The 12,805-nt window shown below is 45.7% G+C and overlaps 1 protein-coding gene across 1 annotated transcript in view; it reads right to left on the bottom strand.

Moving 5' to 3' along the window:
* The window catches only part of LYL1 (LYL1 basic helix-loop-helix family member), a 75,723-nt gene extending 63,239 nt beyond the window's left edge, over positions 1–12,484 (bottom strand). Inside the window, exon 1 of the mRNA XM_073587472.1 lies at positions 12,320–12,484. The gene's annotated coding sequence lies outside the window, so the exon portion shown is untranslated. The remainder of the gene's footprint in view (positions 1–12,319) is intronic.
* Positions 12,485–12,805: the final 321 nt, after the last annotated feature.

Below are 12,805 nucleotides of genomic sequence, written 5' to 3'. Positions count from 1 at the left end.
CTGCATGAAGAACTATCACCCGCAAACTTTTCGGGCAGCGGGAGGCGAGACAAGGTCGGGGCAGGACTAGCCGTGGAGACACGGGCGACAGCCTCTGTAGCTGCTTGAGCAGCGACCGAAGTAACATCCACAGCTGAGGTGGAACGCTCTAGCGCTGCCAACCTACCCTCCAGCTGCTGGATGTATCTATGCAGTCGTTGTTCGTCCGCTATTATTAAGTAATGGCGGAAGAATTAAGCGGTGTGAAACCAGTCACACGTGGGTTACGTCACCCAATGTGAACAGGGGCGAACTCTGTTAATGCACAGAGTCGCACAACCGCTGAACGTAGATGCCGGAGCCTGTTAAGCTCACAGAGCCTGGCCAAAAGAGCGCACAGTGTACGGCCACAGAACTCTACCCCAAGGACACAGGGTTAGAGTCCTTCTAGGCCCACTGAACGCGCGGCGTTGCAGCCGCGAACACCGCTATAGACGCTGGCTATGGAGCACGTGCACTGAGGCGTGCCAAGTCCCTGGTGAGGCCAGATGCCTGACTCAACCTCTGTCCTACCTATGCCTAAGCCTGGGCGCTAGCAGGCTAGGCTGCACAACACATGTGCACCAAGGGTAGGGGTTTCTTAATGAGTCAGTCACCAGAGACATTCATGCGTGCATACATCACTCACTCCACATAGTCTGTAAATACAGTCTTATCCTAGCGCATGGCCAAGCGGCCATGCGAACCTTTTATAGCCGCGAGCGTCCGGGACCTTCCTGGCTTCTCGGATGGGCCAATCCGAACAGGAGCAGGACCTGAGCACGTGACCTTCGATCTCCAATGGGAGATCACTCCACGGGCATGCTCAGTGGCCTGACATGGGGACTTAGTCCCTGGAGAATCTCGCTGCTGAGCAGCATGTATTGTCATAGCTGCGCCAGTGGTAGCAGCAGCAAGCGAACCCGTGGAGCTGGTCTGGGCAGAGCGCCGGGACCGATGAGTTTGCTGAGCAACCTCCTCTGCAGCTGGAGAGGAATGAGAGACCTCTGGAAGTAAGGCTCGGGATTCTTGCTGTGCAGCGACAGAAATCTGATGCCTAACACTAAACTTTAGGGGTTGCTCAGGCACCTCCCAGGCATGCTGGGTTTTGTCCACGTGTCTCCCGTTCTGAAGCTCTGCCTGGATATTTAGTTAGCTGACAAAGGTTAAATCATTGGCAGTCGTAGCTTTTGCTTTGTGTTTTGTTTTTTTAATCAGGTACTTTTTATTAAACATACATACAAATTGTAACACAGTTTGATTCAAACTCCAAACATACACAGGATATTCAGAGTGATTTTGCTTTTTCCTTTAAGTAACAACCATTAAACTCTACTCATCAACCCCGCCCTACCCACACCCAAACAATATGCCCATATCCCTTATTATCTCCCAAATTCATCACAATTCGGCATGGTTACATATAACTTTACATTGCTTCTCTGTTCAAAACAAAAATTCTGCCAAAAACAATTAGGTCACCCCCCAACCTATTTTGCAGTAGTTCAGCAGATGCCACACCTGGATGATCCATCCAACCTCCCCACACATTTTCAAATTGTGTCTATTGACCTCTCTTCATGTTTATATTTTTTTCCATTAGAGCAATAAAGTTTACTTTATTGACAAATTCTCGTTTATCTGGCGGTCTCTCATCCAGCCAATATACAGCAACCTGGCAATAGCCAATCTCCCCCATTCATCGGCAGCAATATCATCCACACATCCCAGCAGGCAAGCCAGCGGAGTACGTGAGACATTCACCCCCATCACCCCTTGAATCAAATTAAGAACCCTCACCCAGAAGGGCTAAAGACGAGAACACGACCACGTTATATGTAGAAGGTCGGCTCCCTCCTCAGAGCATCTTGGGCATCTGGAATCACTTCTCAGTCCCGTCTTTATCGTCTGCGCTGGAGTCCTGTACACTCTGTACACTAGGTATACCTGCGACACCCTTCTAGCCTCACTCATAGACACTTTAGGGATATATTGTAATACAGACTCCCACTGAGATTCCGAGAACGAACCCAGGTCTGCCATCCACCTTTCTCTCAACCTTAACGGATGTCTTAGTAGAAAAGTGTTCAACAGACCCCTGTACGTTAAAGTGATGAATCCCCTCGTGCTTCTCTGAGGACCACGAGATTCAGCAGACTATCTTACTTGTACAACCACCCACGACTTTTCAATTAGTTTATTTAGAGTGTGCCTCAACTGTAAATACTGGAAGAATAAGTTCAGGCTCAAGGGGAACTCCTTCTTAAGCATCTCAAACATCTTAAGAATGCCACCATCAATCAACTGAGACACGAACCAAAGGCCAACGCGCCTGCACTGACCAAACCCTCTCAATCGCATCAGCTCCTCCATTCTAGGATCAAACCAAATCGGCGCGTCGTGCGTGAAACCCGTTATGCCTCTCCACTGCTTGATTTTCTGCCAGACTTTCCCCATCATAACTATGGTTGGGAATTTTCTTGGGTTTAGTCTAAATCTTCCCACTTCTAAATTAGCTAATAATGGGCCTTTCCCTACCATATATTCAGTAATTAACCCAGCTGATGTGCCTTGACTAGACTCTCCCCCACCCACCATATGTTGACATTGGGATGCTATGTAGTAGATCCATGGATTAGGGACCGCCAAACCTCCCTCATCTTTCGGTCTTTGTAAATGTTCCAGTTTAATGTGTGCCGGTCCACCCCTTCAAATAAGATCCCTAAATAAAGAGTTGATCCTATGGAATTTATTTTGTGCCAACCACACCGGAGCATTATGGAGTATGTAGAGGAGCTGAGGCATAAGTATCATTTTAATCAGGTTAACTCTACCTGCGAACAACAGAAATAACTTCTTCCAAGCCCCAATCTTCTGCTGAAATTTCCCAAGCAAGGATTTATATTGAGCTGCTCATAGTCCTCTATCCTAGCCGAAATCACAGTGCCCAAATATTTAAACTCAGCAACCACCCTTAAGAGAATCGCAGAATCCAGTGTCAGGGGAGCCACCAAGTCCAAGGGGAGCAACACGGACTTGTCCCAGTTAAAGGACAGTCCATAAATAGACCCAACTCTAGTAATGCTATGGATAACAACCCTCAAATACTCCTGTGCATCTCCAAGGAACAACAGCACATCATCCGCATAAAGGGCTACCTTCTCCTCATGGCTTCCATATTTATATCCCCTTATCCCTCCATATTGCCACCGCCAAAGGCTCTATTGCAATTGCGAACAACAGAGGAGACAAAGGGCAAGGTCACTACAGAAGAGGCAAATATTCAAGACAGTTAGTCTTCTCTGGAGTGGATGTCCCAATAAATTCATCCTGAGGTCAGATCGTGCAATGCTCAAAAATATTGCAAAAAATACCCCAAGAGTTATAGCTCAGACTCTAAAGGCTTTAGTTAGCATGTGAAATGTTGAAGTTCATGACAGTACAATTGGGGAAAGAATGAACAAGTATGGTTTATTTAGGAAGGTTATCAGGAAAAAAGCCTCTTCTTTGCAAAGTTGCATCTGAACAAATAATAAGACTTCTGTAACAATGTCATTTGGACAAACAAGACCAAAATGGAGACCTTTGTCCATAAGGTCCTGCAGAGAGAAGAAGGCCCCTGTGCAAGAACAACATATAGGCCCTTTTCAGTCTAATAAGATGCCTGTGACATACGCTGCTTTGGAGGTAGATGTGACCCCCGTACGTCTTGGGCCCATGTGCGGCTGTGCAGCTTGCACCAATGGTATGTCCACCCCTGTCCTGCATTGTGCTTCATGAAAACAGCCCATCAGCACAAACACCTCACGCCGGTGTGGAGAGGTGATGATTTGGGCATGTTTCGCAGCCATACGTCCTGGGTACCTATGTATGCCAAAATATTCTAGAATCAAACGTGAGGCCATTTATAAAAAAACGTAAAGCGTGGCTGAACCTGCATCATACGACAAGACAGTGATCCCAAGCACCACAGCAAATCTACATCAGAAAGGCTGAAAAGAAAATAACTGCGTTTCTTCAATGGCGCAAAGTCCATTCCACAACCCGCTTGAAGTGCAGTGACGTGACTATCAGGGCCGGGCGGAAATGAATGTCCAGAACACTCAGCGAATGTAAGCAACGTTGTAAAGAAGAGCGGCCATAATTCCTCCGGAACGACGCCAGACACTGATAACGTGGGAAAGAAATCCATTGCTGCAAATGATTTCTGCAAAATGTGGCAAGACAAGTCCTTTATTCATAGGGTGTGCACAATTTTTCACACCCTGCTCCTGCATTTTGGCCTAATTTTTAAGAAATAAATAATGACACCGTGGTATTCTGTTATGTTCTGTTGTTCGTCTGAGGTTGTATTTTACCAAATTGTAAGACTTTCTACGGAGCAGATTTTTTTTTCATTATGTCCTGATTAGTGATGAGCGAGCAAGCTGGGATAAGGTGTTAACTGAGCATGCTCGTGTCTTAACCGAGTGTCTTCAGTGTGCTCGAAAAATATGCTCAAGTGCCCGCGGCTGCTTGTCTCGGGGCTCTTCAACAGCCGCAACGCAAGCAGGGATTTCCTGTTTGTTAAGCAATCCCTACATGCGTTACGGCTGATAAGCAGCTGCGGGGACTCGAGCATATTTTTTGAGCACGCTGAAGACACTCGGCTACGTGCTCGGATAACACCTTATCCAAGTTCGCTCACTCATCACTAGTCTTGATATGTAACACCATAGAATTCAGAGAGGATGAACTTTTCTCATGACTGTATGTTGTAAGGCTGGTTTCACACTTGCGTTTTTTTGCGCTGTATTTTAGCGCTAAAAAACGCATGCGCTTTTTTTCCCTACATTTTGCATGGGATGCGCTTATGTGCACATACACATGCGTTTGTATGCGTTTTTACGCGCATGCGTTTTTTTTGTGGTGTGCGCTCGGGCGCACAAAATGCATCCTGTTGCATTTTTGGGGCGTCCGACTTGCCTCAAAAAAACGCAGGCGCGCACAATGCGTTTTTTTACAGCAAGACACCCATTATAAGTCTATGGGTGTGCATATGTGTGCATTGGCATGCTCATGTATGCGTTTTTTTGCGCATGCGTTTTTTTGTTGACCATTGGTTAGACAATGGAAATTAGGGGTTTGGGTTAGAGTTAGATAAGGGGGTTTAGGGTTACGGTTAGGGTTAGGGTTAGGGTTAGTATGGTTTGGTTAAGGGTTAGGGTTTAGGGTTAGTTAGGGTTTAGGGTTAGGGTTTGGGTTAGGGTTAGTAGGGTTTGGTTAAGGGTTAGGGTTAGGGTTAGTATGGTTTGGTTAAGGGTTAGGGTCAGGGTTAGGGTTAGGGTTAGTATGGTTTGGTTAAGGGTTAGGGTCAGGGTTAGGGTTAGGGTTAGGGTATGGTTTGGTTAAGGGTTAGGGTTAGTAAAGTCATGGTTTGGGTTAGTGTGAGGGGCCAACTAATGTTGGAAAAAACACAAACGCGGTAAAAACGCACTAAAAACGCATACAAACGCATAAAAACGCTGCGTTTTTTTCATGCATGCTCATAAAAAGGCTTGAAAAAAACGCAGCATTTGTATGCGTTTGTATGCGTTTTTTCCATGCGTTTTTTTGCGGGAAAAATTTTTTATATATTTATCTACGTAAATAATAAATATCAATTACGTCAAAGGAAAATGAGGAAAAATGAGCCCAATAAGGCAAGTCTGCTGGGAAATGTGATCATCTTCACTGCTCCAACAAATGAGCTGCATTCGATGATTCTGCACTGGCCCTTTAAGGACAGAATCTCATTGGGAATTTGGTAGATATTGGTGTGAAGAAACCAGAGTATATCTTAATTGCCCAGACGGCTATGTTTTACCAGGCCTGGAGGAATTGACTTTTTGTCTGTATATTTGGCTTGTGGAATTAAGTGTGGATTCCGGTGGGTCAAGAAGGCTGACTTGCACACTGATATACCATGTAACATAGTGTGCGCTTATCTGATGTTTATATTCTGGAATCAGTTGGTTGACTTGATTGTAGATAGGGAAAGGGTGAGGGTGGACTGAAGGACACTGGGTAATTCTAACAATAGCTTACCTGCCTTGGGTATAAAAGACCCTGAGACAGAGAGACGGTGTCTCATCTCACCACATGGAGCTACTAGCCGGACCTCCTGCTAAGCACCCAACGGACAAGAAACTCTTCAGGATCCCAGCGGAGGGTACGTCAGACCCGGCTGAAAGAACACTGGACTGCTCTCGGTCGTCTCCCTACGCTTGTCGTGACCTCCTCTCTGTGTGTTATCACAGGTGGAATAACGACCCTGGGAGCTCTGACATAACATCCACTAGCATCTCGGTGAGTCAGTGGAGGGGTGAGAGCCTGTGCTGTGCACCATTTTGGGTTATTGCTGAAATTGTTCTGTTTGCTAATGGGTGTTGTGGTTCAATAAAGCTTGGCCACACTGTTTTACCCTAACCCTGTGTTGTCTGTGTAGTGTTCTGCCCACAAGGAGATAGAGCAGGCGTGCAGTGGTATGAGCCCTGGTCCATGCACTCTTTCTAAAGGCAGCCAGGCCAGCGGACGAGAGCACCCACTGACCCCGTTTCTCCACAATTGGGTGCTATTTTTCTGAATTTTTAATGAGAAGACGCTCATCGTCCAGATGTTACTTGTGATAGAATCGGAAAATGTGATTTCATTCTAGAGGAGGTCAGCTCTGATGAAATCGTAGCCGACTCTCCATGCTTATTTTTTCCCCTATTGATTTTGATTGGAATAAAAAAAAAGAGGGGAAACAAAAAGGAATAGCAAAAAAGATTTGCATTTTTTTACTTCTGTTTCTTTTACAATTTTTGGAATAGTGGTGACCTACTCAACTCCCCCATTAATGCTATTAACCCTTTCATATAAAGCCCAATGTGGCGGATATTTTCCGCTGATGATTTTGCTGCAAATCCACTGTAAGATTTGCATCTGTCACACGCACATTTTGCATTTGCAAGCCTCCAGGCTTCCTATTTAATCTTTGGGAGTACACCGCTCCTCTGCCTCCAGACTTACGGTTTAATCTTCAGGAGTGCGCTGCTCCTCTGCCTCCAGGCTTCTTGTTTAATTTCAGGAGTACGCCGCTCCTCTGCCTCCAGGCTTCTTGTTTAATCTTCAGGAGTACGCCGCTCCTCTGCCTCCAGGCTTCCTATTAAATCTTTGGGAGTACACCGCTCCTCTGCCTCCAGGCTTCCTGTTTAATCTTCAGGAGTACGCAGTTCCTCTGCCTCCAGGCTTCTTGTTTAATCTTCAGGAGTACGCAGTTCCTCCATCTCCAGGCTTCTTGTTTAATCTTCAGGAGTACGCAGTTCCTCCATCTCCAGGCTTCCTGTTTAATCTTCAGGAGTACACCGCTCCTCTGCCTCCAGGCTTCCTATTTAATCTTCAGGAGTACGCAGTTCCTCTGCCTCCAGGCTTCCTGTTTAATCTTCAGGAGTACGCCACTCCTCTGCCTCCAGGCATCTTGTTTAATCTTCAGGAGTACACCATTCCTCCGCCTTCAGGCTTCCTGCATAATCTTCAGGAGTATGAAGCTCCTACATCTCCAGGCTTCCTGCATAATCTTCAGGAGTATGAAGCTCCTACATCTCCAGGCTTCCTGTTTAATCTTCAGGAGTACGCCGCTCCTCTGCCTCCAGGCTTCTTGTTTAATCTTTGGGAGTACACCGCTCCTCTGCCTCCAGGCTTCTTGTTTAATCTTCAGGAGTACGCCGCTCCTCTGCCTCCAGGCTTCCTATTTAATCTTTGGGAGTACACCGCTCCTCTGCCTCCAGGCTTCTTGTTTAATCTTCAGGAGTACGCAGTTCCTCTGCCTCCAGGCTTCCTGTTTAATCTTCAGGAGTACGCCACTCCTCTGCCTCCAGGCTTCCTGTTTAATCTTCAGGAGTACGCAGTTCCTCTGCCTCCAGGCTTCCTGTGTAATCTTCAGGAGTACGCCACTCCTCTGCCTCCAGGCATCTTGTTTAATCTTCAGGAGTACACCATTCCTCCGCCTTCAGGCTTCTTGTTTAATCTTAAGGAGTACACCGCTCTTCTGCCTCCAGGCTTCCTGTTTAATCTTCAGGAGTACACCACTCCTCTGCCTCCAGGCTTCCTGTTTAATCTTCAGGAGTACGCCGCTCCTCCGCCTTCAGGCTTCCTGCATAATCTTCAGGAGTATGAAGCTCCTACATCTCCAGGCTTCCTGTTTAATCTTCAGGAGTACGCAGCTCCTCTGCCTCCAGACTACCTTTTTAAACTTCAGAAGTACGCCGCTCCTCTGCCTCCAGGCTGCCTGTTTAATCTTCAGGAGTATGAAGCTCCTACATCTCCAGGCTTCCTGTTTAATCTTCAGGAGTACGCAGCTCCTCTGCCTCCAGACTACCTTTTTAAACTTCAGAAGTACGCCACTCCTCTGCCTCCAGGCTTCTTGTTTAATCTTCAGGAGTACGCAGTTCCTCCATCTCCAGGCTTCTTGTTTAATCTTCAGGAGTACGCAGTTCCTCCATCTCCAGGCTTCCTGTTTAATCTTCAGGAGTACACCGCTCCTCTGCCTCCAGGCTTCCTATTTAATCTTCAGGAGTACGCAGTTCCTCTGCCTCCAGGCTTCCTGTTTAATCTTCAGGAGTACGCCACTCCTCTGCCTCCAGGCATCTTGTTTAATCTTCAGGAGTACACCATTCCTCCGCCTTCAGGCTTCCTGCATAATCTTCAGGAGTATGAAGCTCCTACATCTCCAGGCTTCCTGCATAATCTTCAGGAGTATGAAGCTCCTACATCTCCAGGCTTCCTGTTTAATCTTCAGGAGTACGCCGCTCCTCTGCCTCCAGGCTTCTTGTTTAATCTTTGGGAGTACACCGCTCCTCTGCCTCCAGGCTTCTTGTTTAATCTTCAGGAGTACGCCGCTCCTCTGCCTCCAGGCTTCCTATTTAATCTTTGGGAGTACACCGCTCCTCTGCCTCCAGGCTTCTTGTTTAATCTTCAGGAGTACGCAGTTCCTCTGCCTCCAGGCTTCCTGTTTAATCTTCAGGAGTACGCCACTCCTCTGCCTCCAGGCTTCCTGTTTAATCTTCAGGAGTACGCAGTTCCTCTGCCTCCAGGCTTCCTGTGTAATCTTCAGGAGTACGCCACTCCTCTGCCTCCAGGCATCTTGTTTAATCTTCAGGAGTACACCATTCCTCCGCCTTCAGGCTTCTTGTTTAATCTTCAGGAGTACACCGCTCCTCTGCCTCCAGGCTTCCTGTTTAATCTTCAGGAGTACACCACTCCTCTGCCTCCAGGCTTCCTGTTTAATCTTCAGGAGTACGCCGCTCCTCCGCCTTCAGGCTTCCTGCATAATCTTCAGGAGTATGAAGCTCCTACATCTCCAGGCTTCCTGTTTAATCTTCAGGAGTACGCAGCTCCTCTGCCTCCAGACTACCTTTTTAAACTTCAGAAGTACGCCGCTCCTCTGCCTCCAGGCTGCCTGTTTAATCTTCAGGATTATGCCATTCCTCTGCCTCCAGGGTTCCTGTTTAATCTTGGGCAGAATGCCGCTCCTCCACCTCCAGGCTTCCTATTTAATCATCAGGAGTTTGCCATTCCTCTGCCTCCAGGGTTCCTGTTTAATCTTGGGCAGCATGCCGCTCTTCCGCCTCCAGGCTTCCTATTTAATCTTCAGGAGTTTTCCATTCCTCTGCCTCCAGGCATCCTGTTTAATTTTGGGAGCATGCTGCTCCTTTGTCTTCAAGCTTCCGTATGCTCTCCCTAAGATTGACAGTTCGGACCACAGGCTAAACCTGTGCTCCTGTTATGATTAGGTAACCGAGGAGGATAGGGGAATAGACTAGGCAACCAGATAGCCAGAGAGGTTGGTAGCTTAGCGGATTGCAGACCCCGAAACTGACACATCTAGAATTAGCCGTGGGACGTACCTACGATGCCCTAGACACCTCGGCACAGCCACAGAATTAACTAAGCCTAAAGAGAGAAATGGGAAAGCTAAACTGCCCCAGAGTAGAACCCCAAAGGAAAAGATAACCCCCCGAACATATATTGCCGGTGAGACAAGATGAAGCACAAAACACAGGCAGAAAATAGAGTAAGCAATTGATGGGGCTCAAACTGTCTAGATAGAACAGGACAGGAAAGGATACTTTCTGCAATCACGCAAAAAACCCTAAGAAAAATCCAACACGTCTGATATGCAAAAATACTGAGGCCACACGACCTCTCTGGCTATCTGGTTGCCTAGTCTATTCCCCTGCTATCCTCCTCGGTTACCTAATCATAACATGCTCCCTCTGATGCTGCAGCGGCATCACAGGAGCATAGGTAAACTAAAGCTGGTCCAGTCCACCCCACTGTAAATCAAAGCTTACAGGACTCTAAAGAAAGGAGCCTGTAGACAATACCCTTGTTTGTCCATGCTTCAAGACTGCAGAGGTGGTCGGTAACCCTGATGATGAGCATTATGAAATAAGTTTAAAAATCCTTCAAGTCTTGAAAACAGAGAGGATTTTTAGTAAGATTAAAATTGCTAAATTGCTTGTTTTCACAAGTATTGTGATTTTTAACCATTATTGATGTTGAGGCCTCATTCAGACATCCGTGAGTCACTTACATATTCTGTCTATGTCTTTTTGCCGATAGAGCATTCTAGTCTATATGACTGTTCATGGGTCCGTGTAATTTTTGAAAAACCAAGTGGTTCTCCAAAAATCACAGGTGTGAAGACACAGCATTGTATCTTAATTAACCAGGCGACTATTTATCTATGTATTACAGAAGCACATGGGCAGCGCTTGTCCTCATGGCTCAGCCCTTCGCATTAGTGGCCACGTGGGCTGGTGACCACCACTTCCCCCTATTGTCTCCTTCCTTCATCTCCTCCAATAAGCCAGAGCCTGTGCCCTGTATGTGTATTACCGTCCTATATAACATCGGTCAGAGTTAATATGCTAGAAATCCCAGATTAACAGATTCCTGGGTTCTGGACTATTGGACGGCTAACGTGCCGGCACTTCTTCCCTCTTTATTATACTGCTTTGTGCATTCTGTAGCTGTTATATAGGCTGCAGCCCGGTGTACAGATGTGACGTGTCAGTGCCGGAGAGGTATACATGTACGTACAGCGCTGCTGGCCAGCGGACGGCTGTGAAGGGGTTAATTCTCGGCACATCTAACTTCCTCTCTTACGGTTCTCCTTTCCACCATGAATAGATTTGGGGACGGTGACGGATGCGGCAATCTTACTGATATTTTGATTTCACTAAACTCTAAGTATATCCGTCACACACGCACATACATGTAGCATGTAGGCGGCAGCCATGTGCGGAGGGGCACACAGCAAAGAGGAGAAACTGCACCCCGAGAATAGACAGTGATATACAGAGAAGCGGTGACAGGCTCAGAGATTACAGGCACAAATATAATGAGAGATAGATAGATAGATAGATAGATAGATAGATAGATAGATAGATAGATAGATAGATAGATAGAACATAGAATCGTAGAGTTGGAAGGGACCTCCTGGGCCATCTGGTCCAACCCCCTGCTCAAAGCAGGATTCACTATCTACATAGATAGATACTGTAGATGATAGATGATAGATGATAGATAATAGATAAATAATAGATATATAGATATATAGATAGATAATAGGTAGATAGATATATAGATGATAGATAGATAGATAGATAGGCAGATAGATAATATTCAGATAGAAGATAGATAGATAGATAGATAGATAGATAATAGATACATAGATAATAGACAGATAGATAGACAGATAGATAACAGATAGATAATATATAGATAGAGAGATAGATGATATATAGATAATATATAGATAATACATAGATAGATTATATATAGATAATAGATAGATAGATAATAGACAGATAATAGATAGATAGATGATAGAAAATAGATAGATAATAGATAGATAGATAATAGACAGATAGATAACAGATAGATAATAGATAATAGATATCTATTCGCCACTTGAACCGAAACGTTGCACTTATGGGCTAAATAAACAGCTCTCATTTAACCCTGAAAAACCGGTGTGCTGTTCCTGCTTTTTGGATGTTTTGCATCATAAAGGTTTGGTACATGACTTTGGGAGCTTTGCACCTGGACCCTCTTTTGTATTTTTGTGCTGCTCTATTTCTTGTCTTCAATAGATGATTGATAGATAGATAGATAGATAGATAGATAGATAGATAATAGATAGACAGATTTATAGATTAGATAATTTTGCTGGCAGATAAAGCTGCAGAACATATCCAGACACTATAACACGCGGACAGATAGTCGGACTTACCCGTGTCACGGCGCACACAAACCAGGCAGAAATGACATCAACCTCCTTTCTCTTAGAGGTGGGAGTGAGAAGTCATGTCCAGGTAATTGGGTGGGTTGGGTGTCTTCGATAGCGAGGTTATGGGGGTCCAGCTGAATATTTGCTCTTGGTCTATGTAAGTGTACAATCCACTTTGCAACTGGAAAGGTGGAGTTACTCTACAGTAAGGGGAGGGAAGACCAGGGCGACCAGTACATGGGCAGGGGGGTTTCCTGATCTCCTTGGTCAGAGGAAGTCTGGGTCTATAGATAAGAGACAGGGGTCCGGTCTGTCCAGACTGATAAGAATGATCCTTCAAATCCCTCCCTCCATTCCATAACAACTCAGGAAAATTTTATATATATGTGTCGTATTTGTGTTTTCACTTTTTTCTTTAGAAAGGTTGTTATTGCGCTGTCACCGTATTGGATTCTATGCCAAGCTCATAAATATCATGTTATATTCATA

This window comes from Dendrobates tinctorius, unplaced genomic scaffold (genome assembly GCF_039654945.1).
Source record: "Dendrobates tinctorius isolate UK_male_01 unplaced genomic scaffold, ASM3965494v1 ptg000099l, whole genome shotgun sequence".
NCBI lineage: Eukaryota > Metazoa > Chordata > Amphibia > Anura > Dendrobatidae > Dendrobates > Dendrobates tinctorius.
The sequence above is the reverse complement of the archived record's forward strand: the minus strand, read 5'-3'. Positions and strand labels throughout refer to the sequence as shown.